General features: G+C 40.1%; 1 long non-coding RNA gene across 5 annotated transcripts in view; it reads left to right on the top strand.

The window, feature by feature from the left end:
• The first annotated feature begins 305 nt into the window (after positions 1-305).
• Positions 306-12243, top strand: part of LOC129634894 (uncharacterized) — a 126395-nt gene continuing 114457 nt past the window's right edge. For 2 of the 5 annotated variants that reach the window (XR_008705979.1, XR_008705980.1), the window contains exons 1-4: positions 306-761; positions 1618-1754; positions 9845-9880; positions 11407-11513. This is a non-coding gene — a long non-coding RNA (uncharacterized LOC129634894). The remainder of the gene's footprint in view (positions 762-1617; positions 1755-9844; positions 9881-11406; positions 11514-12243) is intronic. The other 3 variants (XR_008705978.1, XR_008705977.1, XR_008705976.1) reach the window with 2 other exon arrangements.

Raw genomic sequence — 12243 nt, 5'->3', positions numbered from 1 at the left:
GTGCCATTGCCTTCTCCGACGAATTTTAGAATTTTAGGAGAGTTTAATACTAGTTTGTAAGAATCATAACTCGGTAAAATCTTAAATCCATTATCATCAATTAATGGTTAGGTAGATTCCGGCATGGTAACTCAGTGAAAACAATAGAATATTTTACCGACAAAATCTGTTGCTGCTGCTGCTGCTAAGTCGCTTCAGTCGTGTCCGACTCTGTGCGACCCCAGAGACGGCAGCCCACCAGGCTCCCCAGTCCCTGGGATTCTCCAGGCAAGAACACTGGAGTGGCTTGCCATTTCCTTCTCCAATGCATGAAAGTGAAAAGTGAAAGTGAAGTCGCTCAGGTTGTCTACTTGAAAGTTATACAGTCGTGTCCGACTCCTAGCGACCCCATGGACTGCAGTCTACCAGGCTCCTCTGTCCATGGGATTTTCCAAACAAGAGTACTGGAGTGGGGTGCCATTGCCTTAAGTTTAGAACAATTTGTTAAAATGTTAAGTGAAAAAGCTACACACCAGGTTTTATATGTGGAATGAGTACAAAGAAAACATACGAATAAACAAGAAGTGCTAGAAAAATTTGGGCAAGCCAGGCAATTCATGTTAATGATGCCTGCTTTCTTCTTTCCTGTGTGGGGTGCAGCACCTGGACCAGCTGACCTCACGCGGCGGGTCAGCTCCCGGCCCCGCCCACCTCTGCACATGCGCATGGAGGCCCTTGACGGCCACACCACTGCTGCTGACCGATGCTTCTGCTGCTGCTCTGTGAGTGGGCGCACTGGAGCCTGGGTGCTGACGGCTGGGTGTGTTGGGGGGTTGGGTGGCCGGGCCCGGGGCTGACGGCTGGGGTTACTGGAGAGGTGAGAGGAGCAGGCTGGAGTGAGGAGTTGCACGGGTCCAGAGGGTTGTGGAGCAGCTATACAGGTGGTCCGGTGCAGTGCGAACCCAGGAGTTGCAGGGCTGGGATCGGGCCAGACGGGGCTGAGGGGGCTCGGGGGTGCGGTGGACCTGCGAGTGGTCCAGAACAGGCCAAGGCAGCAGCCCTGGGGAGGTAGACGGTGGACAAGGGCTGGCTTCACGGAGTCTGTATTCAGTCTGCCTTGACTTAGTGGTTTCTGAGCAGCGTGTTTCGTGCCTTGACCTTGGGGCCCGGGTAGCTGCTGAGGGCGGTGTGGGCAGACGAGCCCGAAACGTCTGACCCGGTGGAGAGATCTGGAACGTGCAGCCTTTTGAGGTTGCCCTTCATGCTTTAACCTTCCCCTCTTGCAGGATGGCATGGAGTGCGGACGCATGTGTTTCTGTCGCTGTGAATTTTAATGAGGTTACACTGACTTAGACCCTTCAGGGTTTCTGGGCACCCACAGGAAACAGAAGGAGAGGTGGACTGGGCCTGGCGTGGCAATGGCTCTGCAGAATTTAGTGAGTCGTAAGGAGTGCAGTCACTGTTCTCTGGCTGCTGGGCCCCAGGAGTCACAGAAGGGCTCCATCAGCACACAGAATGCAGAAGCGTGCCGTGAGTGCAGGTGTAATCCATTGCGGAATTCTGCCCCCGTGTGTCTGTCCTACTGAGAAAAAACTCGTGCTGACTTCAACGGAAATCGCCATATGCTTTGATCCTCAGGCTATTTAGAGCTCTCCCTGGCTCTCACCTGATCTTCAATGATACGGGAAGATTAAGTACCAGGATCGGAAAAGATATGGGAGAGAACTGGTTGGAGCACACTCGAGTTCAGTAGACGTGGAAACACGTGCCCTCAGGTACCTGCTGCAAATTCTCTAAACATTTCTAAATTTCTTCCTCCTCTGAAGGTCTGTCTTGACAGAACGGATCATGGTTCAGGTTTTTGTTCTGCCTGTTGTGTGCAGTGAGTTCTTTGAGCTGCAGCAACGGTCACAAGAGGTGACCTTGCTCTTGCCCAGCACGTCTAATTAGTTACCAAAGGAATTGCTGGAACAAGTTTTATTGTGTCAGAACGACTTATTGTTCTTTTTTAAAATTATTATTAAGTTTAAAATTGGAGGATAGTTGATTTGCAGTGTTGTGTTAATTTCTGATGTACAGCAAAGTGATTCAATTATATTTATACATTCTTTTAAAAATATTCTTTTCCATTATGATTTATTTCAGAATACCGAATAGAATTCCCTGTGCTGTATACAGCAGGAAGAGTTGTTTTCCATTCTAAATGTAATAGTTTGCATTTGCTAAGCCCAGCCTCCCTCTCCTACTCTCCCTTTTGGCAACCACAAGTCAGTTCTCTATGTCTGTGGGTCTGTTTCTGTTTCATAGATAGGTTCATTTGTGTCCTATTTTAGATTCCACATGGAAGTGATAGCGTTTGGTAGGCATCTTTCTGACTTCACTTCCTATAAGAATCTCTAGTTGCATCCATGTTGCTGCAAATGGCATTATTTCATTATTTTTTTTTAATGGCTGAGTAGTATTCCACTGTATATATGTACCTCATCTTGTTTATCCATTCATCTGCCAATGAACAGTTAGGTTGTTTCCATGTTTTGGCTATTGTGGATAGTGCTGCTTTGAGCATAGGGCTTCATGTACCTTTTTGAATTCGTTTTGTTTGGATATATGCCCAGCAGTGAAATTGCTGGATCATATGATAATTCTATTTGTATTCTTCTGAGGCTCCCTCATGCTGTTTTCCATGTTGGCTGTACCAACGTACATTCCCACCACCAGTGTAGGAGGGTTCCCTTTTCTTTGCATCCTCTCTAGCATTTGTTATTTGTACTTTTTAATGATGGCCAACCTGACTGATGTGAAGTGGTATCTCATTGTAGTTTTGATTTTGACTTGTCTAATAAGTAGTGATATTGAGCATCTTTTCATGTGCCTATAGGCTGCCTGCATTTATTGTTTGGCAAAAAGGCTATTTTGGTCTTCTGCCCATTTTTTGATTGAATTGTTTTCTGTTGATCATTGTTCTATACTAAAAGAGCTCACATGCATTAGAAGGTTCATATTTTGTTTCATGTCTTAAAAACTCACCTAAATGAAGACAAAAGTCTATAACTTCCCTACATTGATAGCTTGGAATATTGTGCATGTAATTAGCTTTTTTAATGTACATTCCACCTTATCTTTTAAGTTTTATATTCAATTAAAAATTTAACTTACAAATTTTTTTTCAGGAGGGCATGATAAGCCTAAGTGTAATTAATCATTATTATTTTATATTTTTAATTTTATAAAACTTCAGTAATAGCCATGCATTCCTTTATTATTAAAAATATACCTTATTTTAAAAGCTAACATCATCAGTTAAACCAGCACATTTCTCAAATATAATCACTGCCAAGGAAGAACTTGATATTGGGGTACCTATAACTATTCTGATTTCCATAGGACATTCACATCAAAGTTTTAAGATGATGTGTGAGAGAACCTGTCTTCGGTAAACTGCACTGAAAAATGCTGGGTTAATTAAAGCATGGGAGCTTACTTACCTTACTACACTACATATCAGGTATAATGGTGAGGATTTTTACCCACATAATGACATTTAATACTTGCAACAATTTTATTGGCACCACTATCATTTCCATTATATGGATGAGGAAACTGAGATTATAAATTTCCCCAAATCTACATAGTAGGTAGCAAAACCAGATCCTGAATCCAAATCCTGTGTATTTGCACAGTACCAGATCTGCTTCCCATAGTATACAAAAATGATTTTGCTATATTCAAGAGATGGTAATTCAAGTACCCTTAAAAAAAATTAAGTACTCAAGATGAAGAGTCCAAAAGTGCGTTTTCTTTTTATGGACTCATACTGCTGCGATCTCCTGAAGAACGGAATTTGTATGACTTTCACTAACGATAGAGTCAGGTCATATCTTTAATCTTCAAAACAAATGTTTAAACCAGAGAGTATTTTTGACATTGTAATTTATTATCTGTGTTTCGGATGGAAAAGGGATTTGAGTACTGTTGGAGATAATTTGATTTGTGCTTTGGATAGCAAATGCAGTATCAATCATTTCAACATTTTCCTATAGCTCTCTCCAAGATATTTGTTGTCAGGATGAAATGAATAAACAAAAGTGCAATTTGAATATAATAGTACTTATATCATGGTGAAAGGTGAAAGACGTATGGTTTTACATGGGAGAAAAAAAGATACAGGTTTACCTTTCCAGAAATCTGAGAGAAACCTGCTCTAAATGTTTGTAATTTTTATGACATTTCATTTGTGGGGGTGTATGTCCTTAATTGCAACCTGTTGGGAGTTTAGTATTGTATCATGGCAAATTAAAAAAAAAAGGTCTTATTTCAGTGAAGGTTCATTTTAACTCCCATAAATAATTTGTGTCCAACATATGCCTGTAGCCTGCCAGGCTCCTCCATCCATCGGATTTTCCAGACGAGAATACTGGTGTGGTTTGCCAATTCTTTCTCCAGGGGATCTTCCCAACCCAGGGATCGAACCTGGTCTCCTGCACTGCAGGCAGACTCTTTACCATCTGAGCCACCAGGGAAGCCCAACGTATGCACAGCTACAAAGAAAATGTCAGAGTTTAAGCCTTCAGACTCTTACTGAAAGGAATTTGTTCTGAAATCGGGAGAAATTACAATTGAATCTGTTTTATCGAAGTCTAGTGTCTTGCCACAGTTCAGATTGTGGGAATGCTAAGGTTTTCCATGAATGTTCTCTTCATGGAATCTAAATTTGAGGTTGGAATCCAACCAGAATTTATTTAAGGATGATCATAGAGCCAGAGGCAGTGAGAGGATGAAGGAAAGAGCTTTGCACAGGTTGGAGCCAGGTTGACCTCGGTCATCCCTGCTCCAATGTTTCACCCTAGCTCTCAATGTTTCTGTTTCTTCATCTGTCCAACGTAGGAATTGTGTTATCTGGATCTAATATGGTTATGTATCTGAGATGGACGGAACAGGGTTTGCTACGGAGTAAAAAATAAGTCTTGATGTCTCCTCCCAATTGCCTTGAACCCTTCACACTGTGGGATGGGTTTTGTGGGTGACATAGAGAAAAATGTCAGATAATGATTATTGAGTTGTCAGTTCTTCCAGAAGAAGGCTCAGCATTCTATTTAATCTTGATGAGTCTCAAGGCACAGAAAGACTTAATAGCCCTTAATCAGACTTAATTAGAGACTGGGTACCGCTAGCAGGTTTCTAGATAGAGAAAAAGAAGGGCAAAGGAAATAATGTGGTAAGGTGATTGTAAAGAGAAGTGATAACAAAATAAGAGCTAGGCGAGGAGAGGGGGATGCAGGAAGAAGGAAGGAATACAGCAAAAGAGGCAGAAGCAAAATGGCCAAGAAAAAGAGACGTCATCAAAAATGGGGTTGCGGCTCACTACTCATTTAAAATGGATAACCAGCAAGGATCTACTCTATAGCACAGGGCTCTCTGCTCAAAGTTATTTGGCAACCTGGAGGGGAGGGGAGTTCAAGGGAGAATGGGTGCATCTGTATGTATGGCTGAGTCCCTTTGCTGTCCACCTGAAACTATCACAGCATTGTTAATCAGCTGTTCTCCAATACAAAATAAAACGTTTAATTTAAAAAAAAGAAGAAATGTTTGTGATTGTCAATAAACATGGCAGAATGCACACTAGAGGTCGCCTGTCCTGTGTCAGGCTTTAATATTTAATAGTTTTTGTTCTCAGAGAAGGCAATGGCAACCCACTCCAGCAAATCCCATGGACGGAGGAGCCTGGTAGGCTGCAGTCCATGGGGTCGCTAGGAGTCGGACACGACTGAGCGACTTCACTTTCACTTTTCACTTTCATGCATTGGAGAAGGCAAGGGCAACTCACTCCAGTGTTGTTGCCTAAAGAATCCCAGGGATGGGGGAGCCTGGTGGACTGCCTTCTCTGGGGTCGCACAGAGTCGGACACGACTAAAGCGAGTGAGCAGCAGCATCAGCTTTTGTTCTAGCTTTGCTTTTGGTAATGAATAGGCATCGACTATTATTAATTGGTGCTATTAATTAATGAACATTTTTAGCCAAAATTCAGAGAGGATTTTTTTTTTTCTTGCCAGGACCCCAGTACATAAACTGCTTTCATAATGCAGAGAGTATCAAGTTCAGAAATTCCTGAGGTGGAAATCATTCAGGAAATATTTTCAACAAAATGTGTTTTTTTGTTGTTGTTTACTCAGGATAACACTAATAAACAGACCTTCTTCTTCAGATTTTCTGGCCCTTTGTTGGTTAGGTCATAATCCTTGAAATTTATCGCAAGTAGGAGTAAAACTTGAGACTCTCCACTAGGAGTGGAAGAGTAGACCCAAGCGAGAAGGGTCCATTCGTGTTCAGGCTCCATTAATATGACCTTCATGATCATCGGGGCATCAGTCTCTCTGTTTTTAAAAATAAAGAAAATCGACAGTGATGACATTTCCCCACCGCTATGCAGAATAGTTTTCTCTCATTTGGGGTACTGAAAGTAGGCTTTCTCTATTCTTCATCAGAAATATTCCAAAGTAATGAACACAAGAAGATCTCATAATATTTTTCTAAATATAAAGCCTGAGAAATGTGTTCTTTTTCTTTCCTAAAACCCTATCATGTATCTCCTGGGCATGGAACTCACTGAGTCATCCTGTTCCATGGTCTTCTAATGGCAGGATTAAAACATTACATGCTCACAGAGGAAAGAAGCAGCAAGGTAGCACATGTTGTTGATACATGTTAATAATAATATACATATTTTAATTTTCTTTAAGTTAAAAATGTAGGTAGCAAATGGTTGATAAAGAATATAAGTAGCAGACCCTGAGGCAGACAGTCTGGATTCATACCCAGAGCTGCCATACATGTGCTGTGTGATGCTGGGCAACTCTCTTGACCTCCCTGTGCCTCATCTTTCCAGAGTTACATAGAGTATAAGTTCACAAAAATCAAGGAATGATATAAATATTTTGGGCTTCCCAGGTGGTGCTAGTGGTAAAGAACCCACCTACCAATGTAGGACATAGACATGGGTTCCATCCCTGGGTTGGGAAGATCCCCTGGAGGAGGGCATGGCAACCAACTCCAGTATTCTTGCCTGGAGAATCCCATGGATGGAGGAGTCTGGCAAGCTACAGTCCATGGTGTCGCTAAGAGTTGGACCTGACTGAAGTGACTTAGCACAGCAATTAAATATTTCACCAATGAGAGTTTGGGTATTTGTCTAAATAAGTAAATTTGGGTATCAAATTGATCAAGGGTTTAGATTCTATTAGACACAATTAAATAATTTTATTTTTAAATGTAAATATTTATGATATGCTAGAAATTACATATTTTACAACTATTTAGATTTATAATAAAAAGTTTTATATGTCACCTCTAAATATGTGAAGAGGTACATAGTTTTTCAACGTATTTTTAGGGGTAAAAGCATAAATTTTAAAAGATCATGGATGTAAATTTCTCACATCATAAAATGGGTATAAAATGAAAATTAGTTTTGGTGTATAGCTATGGTGATTATATGAAGTACAGTATCATATTACCTTTATTAACAATTAAGATAAAGATTCTTAGCATCTAGAAGTCAATTAAGATTTGATACAAAATTTTATGAAATCCCTAATAAACTAGTGGCTCTTTTCAGTCCACATACCTCTGAAGTAGTAATCAGCATCTGAAATGTAAAATTCAGAAGCATCTCAAAAAAGTTTGACAAAAAGTTGTATATTCAACAGATTTAAAGTAGCATTTTGGCATTATATTCCACTGCACACAGCAGAGCAATCAAATTATGCAGCATTTTTAAGATCCACATCAGTGATTTGGCACTATTTTCTTGTCCGTTTGATTCTCAAACTTTCATATTAATAACAGCCTAAAATTGATGAATCATGGATAATGGAATAATTGTCTTTTCACTGAAAAAAAAAAAAACCAACACCTTTAACATTTTAAACACCCAGCTTTTAGGGGGAAATGTTAATGATTCAGTGTTTGTCATCACCTCTACCCAGAAAGAAATTTCTATTTCTTCACACCTAAATCATGCACACATTCCAAGCAGGAAAAATGACAAAGAAGGTCACACAGAGGTGAAATTACAGTACCTTTCCAAGTCTGTCTCAAATGTAACAAAGACGGATTGCCTGGGTAAAGAAGAAAGAGGAAAATTTATTTTCAACTGCTAAGAATGGTTACATTGAGGGGGAAATAACCTAAAAGCATTCATTAGGGAAAAAGTTCACCTTTTCCTCCGTATACTTCTGAATCTTTTGCAGTAAGTTATTCATGTATTGTGTGAATTAAATAATAAGAAAAAATATACCCTTACCTTAGAATGGGAGGGGGAACTTACTGTCCAGAAGTCCTTTATGATGATTTCACTTTCTTTCTTCTTTTGAATCAATGGCAATATTATTTAATTTACTGTGCTGTTCTGTGATTTTAAAAGATTTCACTTACCTTTTTTCAATATATTATCCATAATACTCTAATTGTTGTTGGTGTTTAGTCACTAAGTTGTGTCTGACTCTTTTGTGACCCTATGGACTGTAGCCCGCCAGACTCCTTCTGTCCATGGGATTTCCCAGGCAGGAATACTGGAGTGAGCTGCCATTTCCTTAACCTATGTCTCCTGCATTGGCAGACTTCTTTACCACTGAGCTACCAGGGAAGCAATATAGGCAGGTGTTAATTCCCCTACTTAACATATGAGAAAACAGAGTATTAGGGAGGCAGATTGATTTTCCCATGGATATATAGCTAGTGGGCTTCCCTGGTGGCTCAGATGGTAAAGCGTCTGCGGTTTCGATCTCTAGGCCTGGAAGATCCCGTGGAGAAGGAAATGGCAACCCACTCCAATATTCTTGTCTGGAAAATCCCATGGTCGGAGGAGCCTGGTAGATTATAGACCATGGGGTTGCAAAGAGTCCAAGAGGACTAAGCGACTTTCACTTTCAGAACTTTTTTCTCTAACAGAATGGAATATCCATCTTTAAAATGGAAGGAAACCTAACTCGTAAAATAGAGAATGAAATGTGGGTTATCAGGGTCTGGGGTTTTGGGGAGATGTGGTTTAAGGGTACAGATTTATAACTAGTAGATAAATTGTGGAGATCTAGTGCACAGCATAATGATTAGAGTAAAAAATACTGTATTATGAACTTCAACATTGCTAAGAGACTAGATCTTAATTGATGTGAAAGTTGCTCAGTCATGTCTGACTCTTTGCGACCCCATGGGCTGTATATATAGTCCATGGAATTCTCCAGGCCAGAATACTGGAGTGGGTAGCCTTTCCCTTTTCCAGGGGATCTTCCCAACCCAGGGATCAAACCCAGGTCTCCCACATTGCAGGTGGATTCTTTACCAGCTGAGCCACAAGGGAAGCCCCCTTAATTGGGCTCACCATAAAAAAGAAATGAGAATTATGTGAAGTGATAGAGGTGTTAGCTAATGTTAGGATGGTAATCATATTGCAATATATAAGTGTACCAAACCAACATTTTATACACTTTAAACTTACATAATGTTATATGTCATCTATATCTCAGTAAAGACATTTTTTAAATGGAAAAAAAGGAAAAATAGAGCTATTGCTGAAGATTCCAGTTTCTCCTCTAAGATTTTTCAATCTAATTCTCAGTCTCTCATACTCTGGTTCAATATTCAAGTGTCAGTCACGTTAAGGCATCTGGATAAGAGTGAAAGGAAAGCAAGAGCTCATCTGTACTTAGATTTGAAGAACTAGAGAAATATTACAAGAATGACTTCAGCATTTGTTCGGTATTTCAGAAAGTACTTAGAGTGTTGCTGTGAAGTCAGTATGTTAAAACATGCAAAGTCTTTAGGAAATTAACTTGCCTGGTGTTGTATTTTGTTTTTGTTTTGTTTTTAGATAACAATAATCAGCAATACTGAAGATTTTGTTAAGGTCAGTGCCTTCAACTTTCCTGTTATGTTTAGTGACTTCACTACCTGAAATATCTGATACATTATTCATAGCTGTAAGGAAATGGCCATACCTTCTGGTTGGTATTTTAAAATAATGACAGATTCTAGAATGCTTGCTCTAACAGGGAATGTCGGCTATGGCTAGGGCAGCAGTAATGCTGCCAATTTCCAGCCCTTTTCTCAGTAACCAGGAAGCAAGCATGTCATTTTGTCAGGGAGACGTTTCTAACCACCAATACAAGTGGCACTAAGAAAGCACAAGGGAGCCATTAGTTCAGAGGTGGGTAATTATCTTCACTGCAATTTTTGTGCTCCCTCTTCTAGCACTCATTTTTGGATCTGGTCTTTTTCAGTCACCTGATACGGCAATTTTTAAATCTGAAAGATGAATATGCCTGTCAGAGAATGTTGCTGTGGGAAAGTGATCAGAATTGGAAGATGGTTCTGAAAATTACATGACACCCATCTTGCTAATTACTGGCAATCGCCTGTAATTACAGTATGGAGATGGAGAGAAGCTCAACACCCCACCAGTGTAGCTTCTGTTCCAAGCATAAGCAGAGTCCTGTGCTCTTATGTGCTCTGTTATGGGACAAGAAAGTCAGAATAAAGAAGGTAGAGTTGGGATACTTTCCAGTACATTATTAATATAGTGAAGACATGATCATTATTCACAAATTTGAAAATGCTTGGATATTATTCTGTATATGCATGAACACTGATGCAAACATATTTGGAAAAAGTATCTTTAGTTACTACCCAAATAGAGAATAGACACTGACTACATATATTGGTGACCATTTATTTCTGTCCTACTGTTAATCATAGGGGGCTCAATGTCATCAAGATGTAAGGTTAGTTGAAATAGATATTTGACTTCTAGGCAGATTATAAGTAGAGAAAAGAATTATATAGGGAGAAAGAATATGCATTTTCAGATCATTTTAATAGTTTTGTAATATTCAGAAATATTTTCCAAAGACCCATTAATTCTAACACTTAACATTTCTTTTAGGGGACCCTGATTGAATCTTGACTTATTTGCCCAGATGTTTGTAACAAAAGGATCATTATGTTCTTTCATTCCGCGTCACCGTTTCTACATAATGGATGTTTTATTTTGAATGAATTGATGAGGCAGCTTTCACAGAAATATCACTAATATACTTAAAAGCACCTTTCACAGCCTCAGAACAATGCCTCCACTTCAGTTCCCAATTGTCATCCCCACCCCTCTGCACCCCACCTGCTTCAACTTTCACTGTTACAATTCCTAATGGTAGTTTTCCTGAACATTGCCTGTGAACTTAAGTGAGGGAAAATTTATGTCAGGATGTTCCGCTGACATAATGTACGCCCAAGAGAGATGCAATCTACAAGGTAGAAAAGGAGTGCAAGAAGTTAAGTGAGGAGCAGGGCTGCTGACATTCTAAGAGTTTCATAAGTCAAGATGCAACTTCTTGAACTCACCTTAATAAGTTTACATGTCAATCTTCTTCCTTCTAGATTTTATATCAGTTCAGCCAGCTTCCAACACAGACACTCAAAAAAGATTCCTGTGTACTCTAACCTACTCTGTGAACAGTCCATAATCCAGGTTGTCATCAATGTGTGTGAGTAAAATTTCAGAATTACAGGTGATGAAATGGTCATGATAATAGATTCTTTGTAGAAGCGTGAAAGTAGGGAGGCTTCAGCAGTGAGGGAGCAGGAGAGAGAATTACCCTTGCATACTAATTTAATGAGGCCACAGTTATCTTTAATGTCTCCCAACCAAACTACTTCCCAGCTGGATCAGTGGGTAAAGAACCTGCTTGCCAATGTAGGAGACATGGGTTTGATCCCTGGGTCGGGAAGGTCCCCTGGAGGAAGGCATGGCAACCCGCTCTAGTCTTCTTGCCTGGAGAATCCTATGGACAGATGAGCCTGGCAGGCTACAGTCCATAGGGTCGCAAAGAGTCAGACACAGCTGGAGTGACTGAGGATGCATGTACGCAACCAAAATACAAAACCAAATGATCCTAGACATATACTTAAAATATCTAAAAGTTATATGAGAAAAACTTTAAAATAATTATTCATTGTAAAAATTGGACTTCAACAAATAGAAAAGTAATGTGTTCATAGTGTTCAAGGAATTTTGGCGAGGTGTTCAGTTCAGTTCAGTTGCTCAGTCATGTCCGACTATTTGCGACCCCATGAATTGCAGCACACCAGGCCTCCCTGTCCATCACCAACTCCCGGAGTTTGCTCAGACTCATATCCATCGAGTCAGTGATGCCATCCAGCCATCTCATCCTCTCTCATCCCCTTCTCCTCCTGCCCCCAATCCCTCCCAGCATC

This window comes from Bubalus kerabau, chromosome 20 (genome assembly GCF_029407905.1).
Source record: "Bubalus kerabau isolate K-KA32 ecotype Philippines breed swamp buffalo chromosome 20, PCC_UOA_SB_1v2, whole genome shotgun sequence".
Taxonomy (NCBI): domain Eukaryota; kingdom Metazoa; phylum Chordata; class Mammalia; order Artiodactyla; family Bovidae; genus Bubalus; species Bubalus kerabau.
The sequence above is the reverse complement of the archived record's forward strand: the minus strand, read 5'-3'. Positions and strand labels throughout refer to the sequence as shown.